Source organism: Pseudophryne corroboree, chromosome 4 (genome assembly GCF_028390025.1).
Source record: "Pseudophryne corroboree isolate aPseCor3 chromosome 4, aPseCor3.hap2, whole genome shotgun sequence".
NCBI classification, from domain to species: Eukaryota; Metazoa; Chordata; class Amphibia; order Anura; family Myobatrachidae; genus Pseudophryne; species Pseudophryne corroboree.
In genome coordinates, this window is record NC_086447.1 from 348,976,798 (window position 1) to 348,989,630 (window position 12,833).

A 12,833-nucleotide genomic window follows, 5' to 3' on the forward strand; every position below is an offset into this window, starting at 1 on the left:
CTATCTATATTTATCTACTCTACCTAATTAACAGAAATAAATCGAGGGAAAGACATAGAGAGAAATATCTCTAATCTACCTATACCTATTGACCTATCTCATCCGCTCTCTACCCGTAACTATCTACAAAGATCTATCGACCTACCGAGACCTCCACCTCTATGCGGTACGAAATGCCGGCGCTAAGGTACCTGGCAGCCAGGAGGCCGACGCCAGGATCCAGACGGTTGGAAAGGCGACACGGGTGAGTTGGGGCTGTACCCGCCCCCCACCCCCCCTTCCTTCCCGCGGCCTGATCCTAACCTCCCCCTATTAGTGCCTAACGCCCGGCCTCCCCGCGGTGGTTCTATCTACCTCCACGGGCCTGATTCAGGTGTGGTTGGAGATGCTACCACCGCTGCCTCCTTGGAAGCAGCAGCGATAGCAATGCACGGTGATGCGGCAGGAGGTGTCTGCTACAAGCAAACGCCTTTCCTGCTGCAGAAGTGATCCGACCTGGATCACTCGGTCACCGTCGGGGGGGCTTACGGCACCCAGGGTGCCGCTCCCCCCGCAGAGGACAGGAAACCTCCGTCTTAAGACGGAGATCCCTGTCCTTCTCCCACCTCTGAAACGGCGGCGACGCGCCTCTGTTTACACAAACGGAGGCCGCCGCCGCCACCCTCCCCGCCCCCAGAGGGCAGCAGACTGTCATTCACTGACAGTCTGGTTGCGCAGGACCCGATCGCGCAGGCGCAGAAGGGGTCCCGCGCATGCGCTAAGTACCGAAAGAAAACGGTACTTGGCAACGACGGGGGCGCAGCTCCAACCACATGCCCTATATTGTACGCGAGGATAAGCAGATAGGTAGACTAGAGATTGCTACCTATCCCTACCTATGGTGATCTACAAAGATCCACCGATACCTACGGCCGACGGAACGATCGATCTCTAGCCACCTACATCTATATAGACCTGCCTACAGATCTATTTCTCTCTGCATCTTTCCTATCTATGCAACCTGCAGTACAACTATATATCTCAATGTATCTACAATTAGCTATCGATAGCCATCTCTGTCTCTCTCTATCTAAAGATGGAGCCGCGCTCACTGAGCGTGGCTGCATCGCAGGAGGGGGCCTGCAGCATGCCTAGGCGAGCCCGCGCCTCGGCAGGCCGGCGAGAGCGTACAGAGACGCTCCCATCCACCTTGAAAGAGGACGGAGCCACGGCCAGCGTGGCTCCATCTGTACTTATATCTACATATAGCTATCTCGGGAAAGATAGAGAAAAACAGAGGTGGCTATCTCCAGCTATATCTACCTACCTACCTATCTATCTATCTATCTATCTATCTATCTATCTATCTATCTATCTATCTATCTTAAATATATACCTATCTATATTTATCTACTCTACCTAATTAACAGAAATAAATCGAGGGAAAGACATAGAGAGAAATATCTCTAATCTACCTATACCTATTGACCTATCTCATCCGCTCTCTACCCGTAACTATCTACAAAGATCTATCGACCTACCGAGACCTCCACCTCTATGCGGTACGAAATGCCGGCGCTAAGGTACCTGGCAGCCAGGAGGCCGACGCCAGGATCCAGACGGTTGGAAAGGCGACACGGGTGAGTTGGGGCTGTACCCGCCCCCCACCCCCCCTTCCTTCCCGCGGCCTGATCCTAACCTCCCCCTATTAGTGCCTAACGCCCGGCCTCCCCGCGGTGGTTCTATCTACCTCCACGGGCCTGATTCAGGTGTGGTTGGAGATGCTACCACCGCTGCCTCCTTGGAAGCAGCAGCGATAGCAATGCACGGTGATGCGGCAGGAGGTGTCTGCTACAAGCAAACGCCTTTCCTGCTGCAGAAGTGATCCGACCTGGATCACTCGGTCACCGTCGGGGGGGCTTACGGCACCCAGGGTGCCGCTCCCCCCGCAGAGGACAGGAAACCTCCGTCTTAAGACGGAGATCCCTGTCCTTCTCCCACCTCTGAAACGGCGGCGACGCGCCTCTGTTTACACAAACGGAGGCCGCCGCCGCCACCCTCCCCGCCCCCAGAGGGCAGCAGACTGTCATTCACTGACAGTCTGGTTGCGCAGGACCCGATCGCGCAGGCGCAGAAGGGGTCCCGCGCATGCGCTAAGTACCGAAAGAAAACGGTACTTGGCAACGACGGGGGCGCAGCTCCAACCACATGCCCTATATTGTACGCGAGGATAAGCAGATAGGTAGACTAGAGATTGCTACCTATCCCTACCTATGGTGATCTACAAAGATCCACCGATACCTACGGCCGACGGAACGATCGATCTCTAGCCACCTACATCTATATAGACCTGCCTACAGATCTATTTCTCTCTGCATCTTTCCTATCTATGCAACCTGCAGTACAACTATATATCTCAATGTATCTACAATTAGCTATCGATAGCCATCTCTGTCTCTCTCTATCTAAAGATGGAGCCGCGCTCACTGAGCGTGGCTGCATCGCAGGAGGGGGCCTGCAGCATGCCTAGGCGAGCCCGCGCCTCGGCAGACCGGCGAGAGCGTACAGAGACGCTCCCATCCACCTTGAAAGGGGACGGAGCCACGGCCAGCGTGGCTCCATCTGTACTTATATCTACATATAGCTATCTCGGGAAAGATAGAGAAAAACAGAGGTGGCTATCTCCAGCTATATCTACCTACCTACCTATCTATCTATCTATCTATCTATCTATCTATCTATCTATCTATCTATCTATCTATCTATCTATCTATCTATCTTAAATATATACCTATCTATATTTATCTACTCTACCTAATTAACAGAAATAAATCGAGGGAAAGACATAGAGAGAAATATCTCTAATCTACCTATACCTATTGACCTATCTCATCCGCTCTCTACCCGTAACTATCTACAAAGATCTATCGACCTACCGAGACCTCCACCTCTATGCGGTACGAAATGCCGGCGCTAAGGTACCTGGCAGCCAGGAGGCCGACGCCAGGATCCAGACGGTTGGAAAGGCGACACGGGTGAGTTGGGGCTGTACCCGCCCCCCACCCCCCCTTCCTTCCCGCGGCCTGATCCTAACCTCCCCCTATTAGTGCCTAACGCCCGGCCTCCCCGCGGTGGTTCTATCTACCTCCACGGGCCTGATTCAGGTGTGGTTGGAGATGCTACCACCGCTGCCTCCTTGGAAGCAGCAGCGATAGCAATGCACGGTGATGCGGCAGGAGGTGTCTGCTACAAGCAAACGCCTTTCCTGCTGCAGAAGTGATCCGACCTGCGTCCTAGGACGCAGCATTGGATCACTCGGTCACCGTCGGGGGGGCTTACGGCACCCAGGGTGCCGCTCCCCCCGCAGAGGACAGGAAACCTCCGTCTTAAGACGGAGATCCCTGTCCTTCTCCCACCTCTGAAACGGCGGCGACGCGCCTCTGTTTACACAAACGGAGGCCGCCGCCGCCACCCTCCCCGCCCCCAGAGGGCAGCAGACTGTCATTCACTGACAGTCTGGTTGCGCAGGAGCCGATCGCGCAGGCGCAGAAGGGGTCCCGCGCATGCGCTAAGTACCGAAAGAAAACGGTACTTGGCAACGACGGGGGCGCAGCTCCAACCACATGCCCTATATTGTACGCGAGGATAAGCAGATAGGTAGACTAGAGATTGCTACCTATCCCTACCTATGGTGATCTACAAAGATCCACCGATACCTACGGCCGACGGAACGATCGATCTCTAGCCACCTACATCTACTGTATATAGACCTGCCTACAGATCTATTTCTCCCTGCATCTTTCCTATCTATGCAACCTGCAGTACAACTATATATCTCAATGTATCTACAATTAGCTATCGATAGCCATCTCTGTCTCTCTCTATCTAAAGATGGAGCCGCGCTCACTGAGCGTGGCTGCATCGCAGGAGGGGGCCTGCGGCATGCCTAGGCGAGCCCGCGCCTCGGCAGGCCGGCGAGAGCGTACAGAGACGCTCCCATCCACCTTGAAAGGGGACGGAGCCACGGCCAGCGTGGCTCCATCTGTACTTATATCTACATATAGCTATCTCGGGAAAGATAGAGAAAAACAGAGGTGGCTATCTCCAGCTATATCTACCTACCTACCTATCTATCTATCTTAAATATATACCTATCTATATTTATCTACTCTACCTAATTAACAGAAATAAATCGAGGGAAAGACATAGAGAGAAATATCTCTAATCTACCTATACCTATTGACCTATCTCATCCGCTCTCTACCCGTAACTATCTACAAAGATCTATCGACCTACCGAGACCTCCACCTCTATGCGGTACGAAATGCCGGCGCTAAGGTACCTGGCAGCCAGGAGGCCGACGCCAGGATCCAGACGGTTGGAAAGGCGACACGGGTGAGTTGGGGCTGTCCCGCCCCCCACCCACCCTTCCTTCCCGCGGCCTGACCCTAACCTCCCCCTATTAGTGCCTAACGCCCGGCCTCCCCGCGGTGGTTCTATCTACCTCCACGGGCCTGATTCAGGTGTGGTTGGAGATGCTACCACCGCTGCCTCCTTGGAAGCAGCAGCGATAGCAATGCACGGTGATGCGGCAGGAGGTGTCTGCTACAAGCAAACGCCTTTCCTGCTGCAGAAGTGATCCGACCTCTCGGTCACCGTCGGGGGGGCTTACGGCACCCAGGGTGCCGCTCCCCCCGCAGAGGACAGGAAACCTCCGTCTTAAGACGGAGATCCCTGTCCTTCTCCCACCTCTGAAACGGCGGCGACGCGCCTCTGTTTACACAAACGGAGGCCGCCGCCGCCACCCTCCCCGCCCCCAGAGGGCAGCAGACTGTCATTCACTGACAGTCTGGTTGCGCAGGACCCGATCGCGCAGGCGCAGAAGGGGTCCCGCGCAAGCGCTAAGTACCGAAAGAAAACGGTACTTGGCAACGACGGGGGCGCAGCTCCAACCACATGCCCTATATTGTACGCGAGGATAAGTAGATAGGTAGACTAGAGATTGCTACCTATCCCTACCTATGGTGATCTACAAAGATCCACCGATACCTACGGCCGACGGAACGATTGATCTCTAGCCACCTACATCTATATAGACCTGCCTACAGATCTATTTCTCTCTGCATCTTTCCTATCTATGCAACCTGCAGTACAACTATATATCTCAATGTATCTACAATTAGCTATCGATAGCCATCTCTGTCTCTCTCTATCTAAAGATGGAGCCGCGCTCACTGAGCGTGGCTGCATCGCAGGAGGGGGCCTGCGGCATGCCTAGGCGAGCCCGCGCCTCGGCAGGCCGGCGAGAGCGTACAGAGACGCTCCCATCCACCTTGAAAGGGGACGGAGCCACGGCCAGCGTGGCTCCATCTGTACTTATATCTACATATAGCTATCTCGGGAAAGATAGAGAAAAACAGAGGTAGCTATCTCCAGCTATATCTACCTACCTACCTATCTATCTATCTTAAATATATACCTATCTATATTTATCTACTCTACCTAATTAACAGAAATAAATCGAGGGAAAGACATAGAGAGAAATATCTCTAATCTACCTATACCTATTGACCTATCTCATCCGCTCTCTACCCGTAACTATCTACAAAGATCTATCGACCTACCGAGACCTCCACCTCTATGCGGTACGAAATGCCGGCGCTAAGGTACCTGGCAGCCAGGAGGCCGACGCCAGGATCCAGACGGTTGGAAAGGCGACACGGGTGAGTTGGGGCTGTCCCGCCCCCCACCCCCCCTTCCTTCCCGCGGCCTGACCCTAACCTCCCCCTATTAGTGCCTAACGCCCGGCCTCCCCGCGGTGGTTCTATCTACCTCCACGGGCCTGATTCAGGTGTGGTTGGAGATGCTACCACCGCTGCCTCCTTGGAAGCAGCAGCGTTAGCAATGCACGGTGATGCGGCAGGAGGTGTCTGCTACAAGCAAACGCCTTTCCTGCTGCAGAAGTGATCCGACCTGCGTCCTAGGACGCAGCATTGGATCACTCGGTCACCGTCGGGGGGGCTTACGGCACCCAGGGTGCCGCTCCCCCCGCAGAGGACAGGAAACCTCCGTCTTAAGACGGAGATCCCTGTCCTTCTCCCACCTCTGAAACGGCGGCGACGCGCCTCTGTTTACACAAACGGAGGCCGCCGCCGCCACCCTCCCCGCTCCCAGAGGGCAGCAGACTGTCATTCACTGACAGTCTGGTTGCGCAGGAGCCGATCGCGCAGGCGCAGAAGGGGTCCCGCGCATGCGCTAAGTACCGAAAGAAAACGGTACTTGGCAACGACGGGGGCGCAGCTCCAACCACATGCCCTATATTGTACGCGAGGATAAGCAGATAGGTAGACTAGAGATTGCTACCTATCCCTACCTATGGTGATCTACAAAGATCCACCGATACCTACGGCCGACGGAACGATCGATCTCTAGCCACCTACATCTATATAGACCTGCCTACAGATCTATTTCTCTCTGCATCTTTCCTATCTATGCAACCTGCAGTACAACTATATATCTCAATGTATCTACAATTAGCTATCGATAGCCATCTCTGTCTCTCTCTATCTAAAGATGGAGCCGCGCTCACTGAGCGTGGCTGCATCGCAGGAGGGGGCCTGCAGCATGCCTAGGCGAGCCCGCGCCTCGGCAGGCCGGCGAGAGCGTACAGAGACGCTCCCATCCACCTTGAAAGGGGACGGAGCCACGGCCAGCGTGGCTCCATCTGTACTTATATCTACATATAGCTATCTCGGGAAAGATAGAGAAAAACAGAGGTGGCTATCTCCAGCTATATCTACCTACCTACCTATCTATCTATCTATCTATCTATCTATCTATCTATCTATCTATCTATCTATCTATCTATCTTAAATATATACCTATCTATATTTATCTACTCTACCTAATTAACAGAAATAAATCGAGGGAAAGACATAGAGAGAAATATCTCTAATCTACCTATACCTATTGACCTATCTCATCCGCTCTCTACCCGTAACTATCTACAAAGATCTATCGACCTACCGAGACCTCCACCTCTATGCGGTACGAAATGCCGGCGCTAAGGTACCTGGCAGCCAGGAGGCCGACGCCAGGATCCAGACGGTTGGAAAGGCGACACGGGTGAGTTGGGGCTGTACCCGCCCCCCACCCCCCCTTCCTTCCCGCGGCCTGATCCTAACCTCCCCCTATTAGTGCCTAACGCCCGGCCTCCCCGCGGTGGTTCTATCTACCTCCACGGGCCTGATTCAGGTGTGGTTGGAGATGCTACCACCGCTGCCTCCTTGGAAGCAGCAGCGATAGCAATGCACGGTGATGCGGCAGGAGGTGTCTGCTACAAGCAAACGCCTTTCCTGCTGCAGAAGTGATCCGACCTGCGTCCTAGGACGCAGCATTGGATCACTCGGTCACCGTCGGGGGGGCTTACGGCACCCAGGGTGCCGCTCCCCCCGCAGAGGACAGGAAACCTCCGTCTTAAGACGGAGATCCCTGTCCTTCTCCCACCTCTGAAACGGCGGCGACGCGCCTCTGTTTACACAAACGGAGGCCGCCGCCGCCACCCTCCCCGCCCCCAGAGGGCAGCAGACTGTCATTCACTGACAGTCTGGTTGCGCAGGAGCCGATCGCGCAGGCGCAGAAGGGGTCCCGCGCATGCGCTAAGTACCGAAAGAAAACGGTACTTGGCAACGACGGGGGCGCAGCTCCAACCACATGCCCTATATTGTACGCGAGGATAAGCAGATAGGTAGACTAGAGATTGCTACCTATCCCTACCTATGGTGATCTACAAAGATCCACCGATACCTACGGCCGACGGAACGATCGATCTCTAGCCACCTACATCTACTGTATATAGACCTGCCTACAGATCTATTTCTCCCTGCATCTTTCCTATCTATGCAACCTGCAGTACAACTATATATCTCAATGTATCTACAATTAGCTATCGATAGCCATCTCTGTCTCTCTCTATCTAAAGATGGAGCCGCGCTCACTGAGCGTGGCTGCATCGCAGGAGGGGGCCTGCGGCATGCCTAGGCGAGCCCGCGCCTCGGCAGGCCGGCGAGAGCGTACAGAGACGCTCCCATCCACCTTGAAAGGGGACGGAGCCACGGCCAGCGTGGCTCCATCTGTACTTATATCTACATATAGCTATCTCGGGAAAGATAGAGAAAAACAGAGGTGGCTATCTCCAGCTATATCTACCTACCTACCTATCTATCTATCTTAAATATATACCTATCTATATTTATCTACTCTACCTAATTAACAGAAATAAATCGAGGGAAAGACATAGAGAGAAATATCTCTAATCTACCTATACCTATTGACCTATCTCATCCGCTCTCTACCCGTAACTATCTACAAAGATCTATCGACCTACCGAGACCTCCACCTCTATGCGGTACGAAATGCCGGCGCTAAGGTACCTGGCAGCCAGGAGGCCGACGCCAGGATCCAGACGGTTGGAAAGGCGACACGGGTGAGTTGGGGCTGTCCCGCCCCCCACCCACCCTTCCTTCCCGCGGCCTGACCCTAACCTCCCCCTATTAGTGCCTAACGCCCGGCCTCCCCGCGGTGGTTCTATCTACCTCCACGGGCCTGATTCAGGTGTGGTTGGAGATGCTACCACCGCTGCCTCCTTGGAAGCAGCAGCGATAGCAATGCACGGTGATGCGGCAGGAGGTGTCTGCTACAAGCAAACGCCTTTCCTGCTGCAGAAGTGATCCGACCTCTCGGTCACCGTCGGGGGGGCTTACGGCACCCAGGGTGCCGCTCCCCCCGCAGAGGACAGGAAACCTCCGTCTTAAGACGGAGATCCCTGTCCTTCTCCCACCTCTGAAACGGCGGCGACGCGCCTCTGTTTACACAAACGGAGGCCGCCGCCGCCACCCTCCCCGCCCCCAGAGGGCAGCAGACTGTCATTCACTGACAGTCTGGTTGCGCAGGACCCGATCGCGCAGGCGCAGAAGGGGTCCCGCGCAAGCGCTAAGTACCGAAAGAAAACGGTACTTGGCAACGACGGGGGCGCAGCTCCAACCACATGCCCTATATTGTACGCGAGGATAAGTAGATAGGTAGACTAGAGATTGCTACCTATCCCTACCTATGGTGATCTACAAAGATCCACCGATACCTACGGCCGACGGAACGATTGATCTCTAGCCACCTACATCTATATAGACCTGCCTACAGATCTATTTCTCTCTGCATCTTTCCTATCTATGCAACCTGCAGTACAACTATATATCTCAATGTATCTACAATTAGCTATCGATAGCCATCTCTGTCTCTCTCTATCTAAAGATGGAGCCGCGCTCACTGAGCGTGGCTGCATCGCAGGAGGGGGCCTGCGGCATGCCTAGGCGAGCCCGCGCCTCGGCAGGCCGGCGAGAGCGTACAGAGACGCTCCCATCCACCTTGAAAGGGGACGGAGCCACGGCCAGCGTGGCTCCATCTGTACTTATATCTACATATAGCTATCTCGGGAAAGATAGAGAAAAACAGAGGTAGCTATCTCCAGCTATATCTACCTACCTACCTATCTATCTATCTTAAATATATACCTATCTATATTTATCTACTCTACCTAATTAACAGAAATAAATCGAGGGAAAGACATAGAGAGAAATATCTCTAATCTACCTATACCTATTGACCTATCTCATCCGCTCTCTACCCGTAACTATCTACAAAGATCTATCGACCTACCGAGACCTCCACCTCTATGCGGTACGAAATGCCGGCGCTAAGGTACCTGGCAGCCAGGAGGCCGACGCCAGGATCCAGACGGTTGGAAAGGCGACACGGGTGAGTTGGGGCTGTCCCGCCCCCCACCCCCCCTTCCTTCCCGCGGCCTGACCCTAACCTCCCCCTATTAGTGCCTAACGCCCGGCCTCCCCGCGGTGGTTCTATCTACCTCCACGGGCCTGATTCAGGTGTGGTTGGAGATGCTACCACCGCTGCCTCCTTGGAAGCAGCAGCGATAGCAATGCACGGTGATGCGGCAGGAGGTGTCTGCTACAAGCAAACGCCTTTCCTGCTGCAGAAGTGATCCGACCTGCGTCCTAGGACGCAGCATTGGATCACTCGGTCACCGTCGGGGGGGCTTACGGCACCCAGGGTGCCGCTCCCCCCGCAGAGGACAGGAAACCTCCGTCTTAAGACGGAGATCCCTGTCCTTCTCCCACCTCTGAAACGGCGGCGACGCGCCTCTGTTTACACAAACGGAGGCCGCCGCCGCCACCCTCCCCGCCCCCAGAGGGCAGCAGACTGTCATTCACTGACAGTCTGGTTGCGCAGGACCCGATCGCGCAGGCGCAGAAGGGGTCCCGCGCATGCGCTAAGTACCGAAAGAAAACGGTACTTGGCAACGACGGGGGCGCAGCTCCAACCACATGCCCTATATTGTACGCGAGGATAAGCAGATAGGTAGACTAGAGATTGCTACCTATCCCTACCTATGGTGATCTACAAAGATCCACCGATACCTACGGCCGACGGAACGATCGATCTCTAGCCACCTACATCTATATAGACCTGCCTACAGATCTATTTCTCTCTGCATCTTTCCTATCTATGCAACCTGCAGTACAACTATATATCTCAATGTATCTACAATTAGCTATCGATAGCCATCTCTGTCTCTCTCTATCTAAAGATGGAGCCGCGCTCACTGAGCGTGGCTGCATCGCAGGAGGGGGCCTGCGGCATGCCTAGGCGAGCCCGCGCCTCGGCAGGCCGGCGAGAGCGTACAGAGACGCTCCCATCCACCTTGAAAGGGGACGGAGCCACGGCCAGCGTGGCTCCATCTGTACTTATATCTACATATAGCTATCTCGGGAAAGATAGAGAAAAACAGAGGTGGCTATCTCCAGCTATATCTACCTACCTACCTATCTATCTATCTTAAATATATACCTATCTATATTTATCTACTCTACCTAATTAACAGAAATAAATCGAGGGAAAGACATAGAGAGAAATATCTCTAATCTACCTATACCTATTGACCTATCTCATCCGCTCTCTACCCGTAACTATCTACAAAGATCTATCGACCTACCGAGACCTCCACCTCTATGCGGTACGAAATGCCGGCGCTAAGGTACCTGGCAGCCAGGAGGCCGACGCCAGGATCCAGACGGTTGGAAAGGCGACACGGGTGAGTTGGGGCTGTACCCGCCCCCCACCTCCCCCTTCCTTCCCGCGGCCTGACCCTAACCTCCCCCTATTAGTGCCTAACGCCCGGCCTCCCCGCGGTGGTTCTATCTACCTCCACGGGCCTGATTCAGGTGTGGTTGGAGATGCTACCACCGCTGCCTCCTTGGAAGCAGCAGCGATAGCAATGCACGGTGATGCGGCAGGAGGTGTCTGCTACAAGCAAACGCCTTTCCTGCTGCAGAAGTGATCCGACCTGCGTCCTAGGACGCAGCATTGGATCACTCGGTCACCGTCGGGGGGGCTTACGGCACCCAGGGTGCCGCTCCCCCCGCAGAGGACAGGAAACCTCCGTCTTAAGACGGAGATCCCTGTCCTTCTCCCACCTCTGAAACGGCGGCGACGCGCCTCTGTTTACACAAACGGAGGCCGCCGCCGCCACCCTCCCCGCCCCCAGAGGGCAGCAGACTGTCATTCACTGACAGTCTGGTTGCGCAGGAGCCGATCGCGCAGGCGCAGAAGGGGTCCCGCGCATGCGCTAAGTACCGAAAGAAAACGGTACTTGGCAACGACGGGGGCGCAGCTCCAACCACATGCCCTATATTGTACGCGAGGATAAGCAGATAGGTAGACTAGAGATTGCTACCTATCCCTACCTATGGTGATCTACAAAGATCCACCGATACCTACGGCCGACGGAACGATCGATCTCTAGCCACCTACATCTATATAGACCTGCCTACAGATCTATTTCTCTCTGCATCTTTCCTATCTATGCAACCTGCAGTACAACTATATATCTCAATGTATCTACAATTAGCTATCGATAGCCATCTCTGTCTCTCTCTATCTAAAGATGGAGCCGCGCTCACTGAGCGTGGCTGCATCGCAGGAGGGGGCCTGCGGCATGCCTAGGCGAGCCCGCGCCTCGGCAGGCCGGCGAGAGCGTACAGAGACGCTCCCATCCACCTTGAAAGGGGACGGAGCCACGGCCAGCGTGGCTCCATCTGTACTTATATCTACATATAGCTATCTCGGGAAAGATAGAGAAAAACAGAGGTGGCTATCTCCAGCTATATCTACCTACCTACCTATCTATCTATCTTAAATATATACCTATCTATATTTATCTACTCTACCTAATTAACAGAAATAAATCGAGGGAAAGACATAGAGAGAAATATCTCTAATCTACCTATACCTATTGACCTATCTCATCCGCTCTCTACCCGTAACTATCTACAAAGATCTATCGACCTACCGAGACCTCCACCTCTATGCGGTACGAAATGCCGGCGCTAAGGTACCTGGCAGCCAGGAGGCCGACGCCAGGATCCAGACGGTTGGAAAGGCGACACGGGTGAGTTGGGGCTGTCCCGCCCCCCACCCACCCTTCCTTCCCGCGGCCTGACCCTAACCTCCCCCTATTAGTGCCTAACGCCCGGCCTCCCCGCGGTGGTTCTATCTACCTCCACGGGCCTGATTCAGGTGTGGTTGGAGATGCTACCACCGCTGCCTCCTTGGAAGCAGCAGCGATAGCAATGCACGGTGATGCGGCAGGAGGTGTCTGCTACAAGCAAACGCCTTTCCTGCTGCAGAAGTGATCCGACCTCTCGGTCACCGTCGGGGGGGCTTACGGCACCCAGGGTGCCGCTCCCCCCGCAGAGGACAGGAAACCTCCGTCTTAAGAC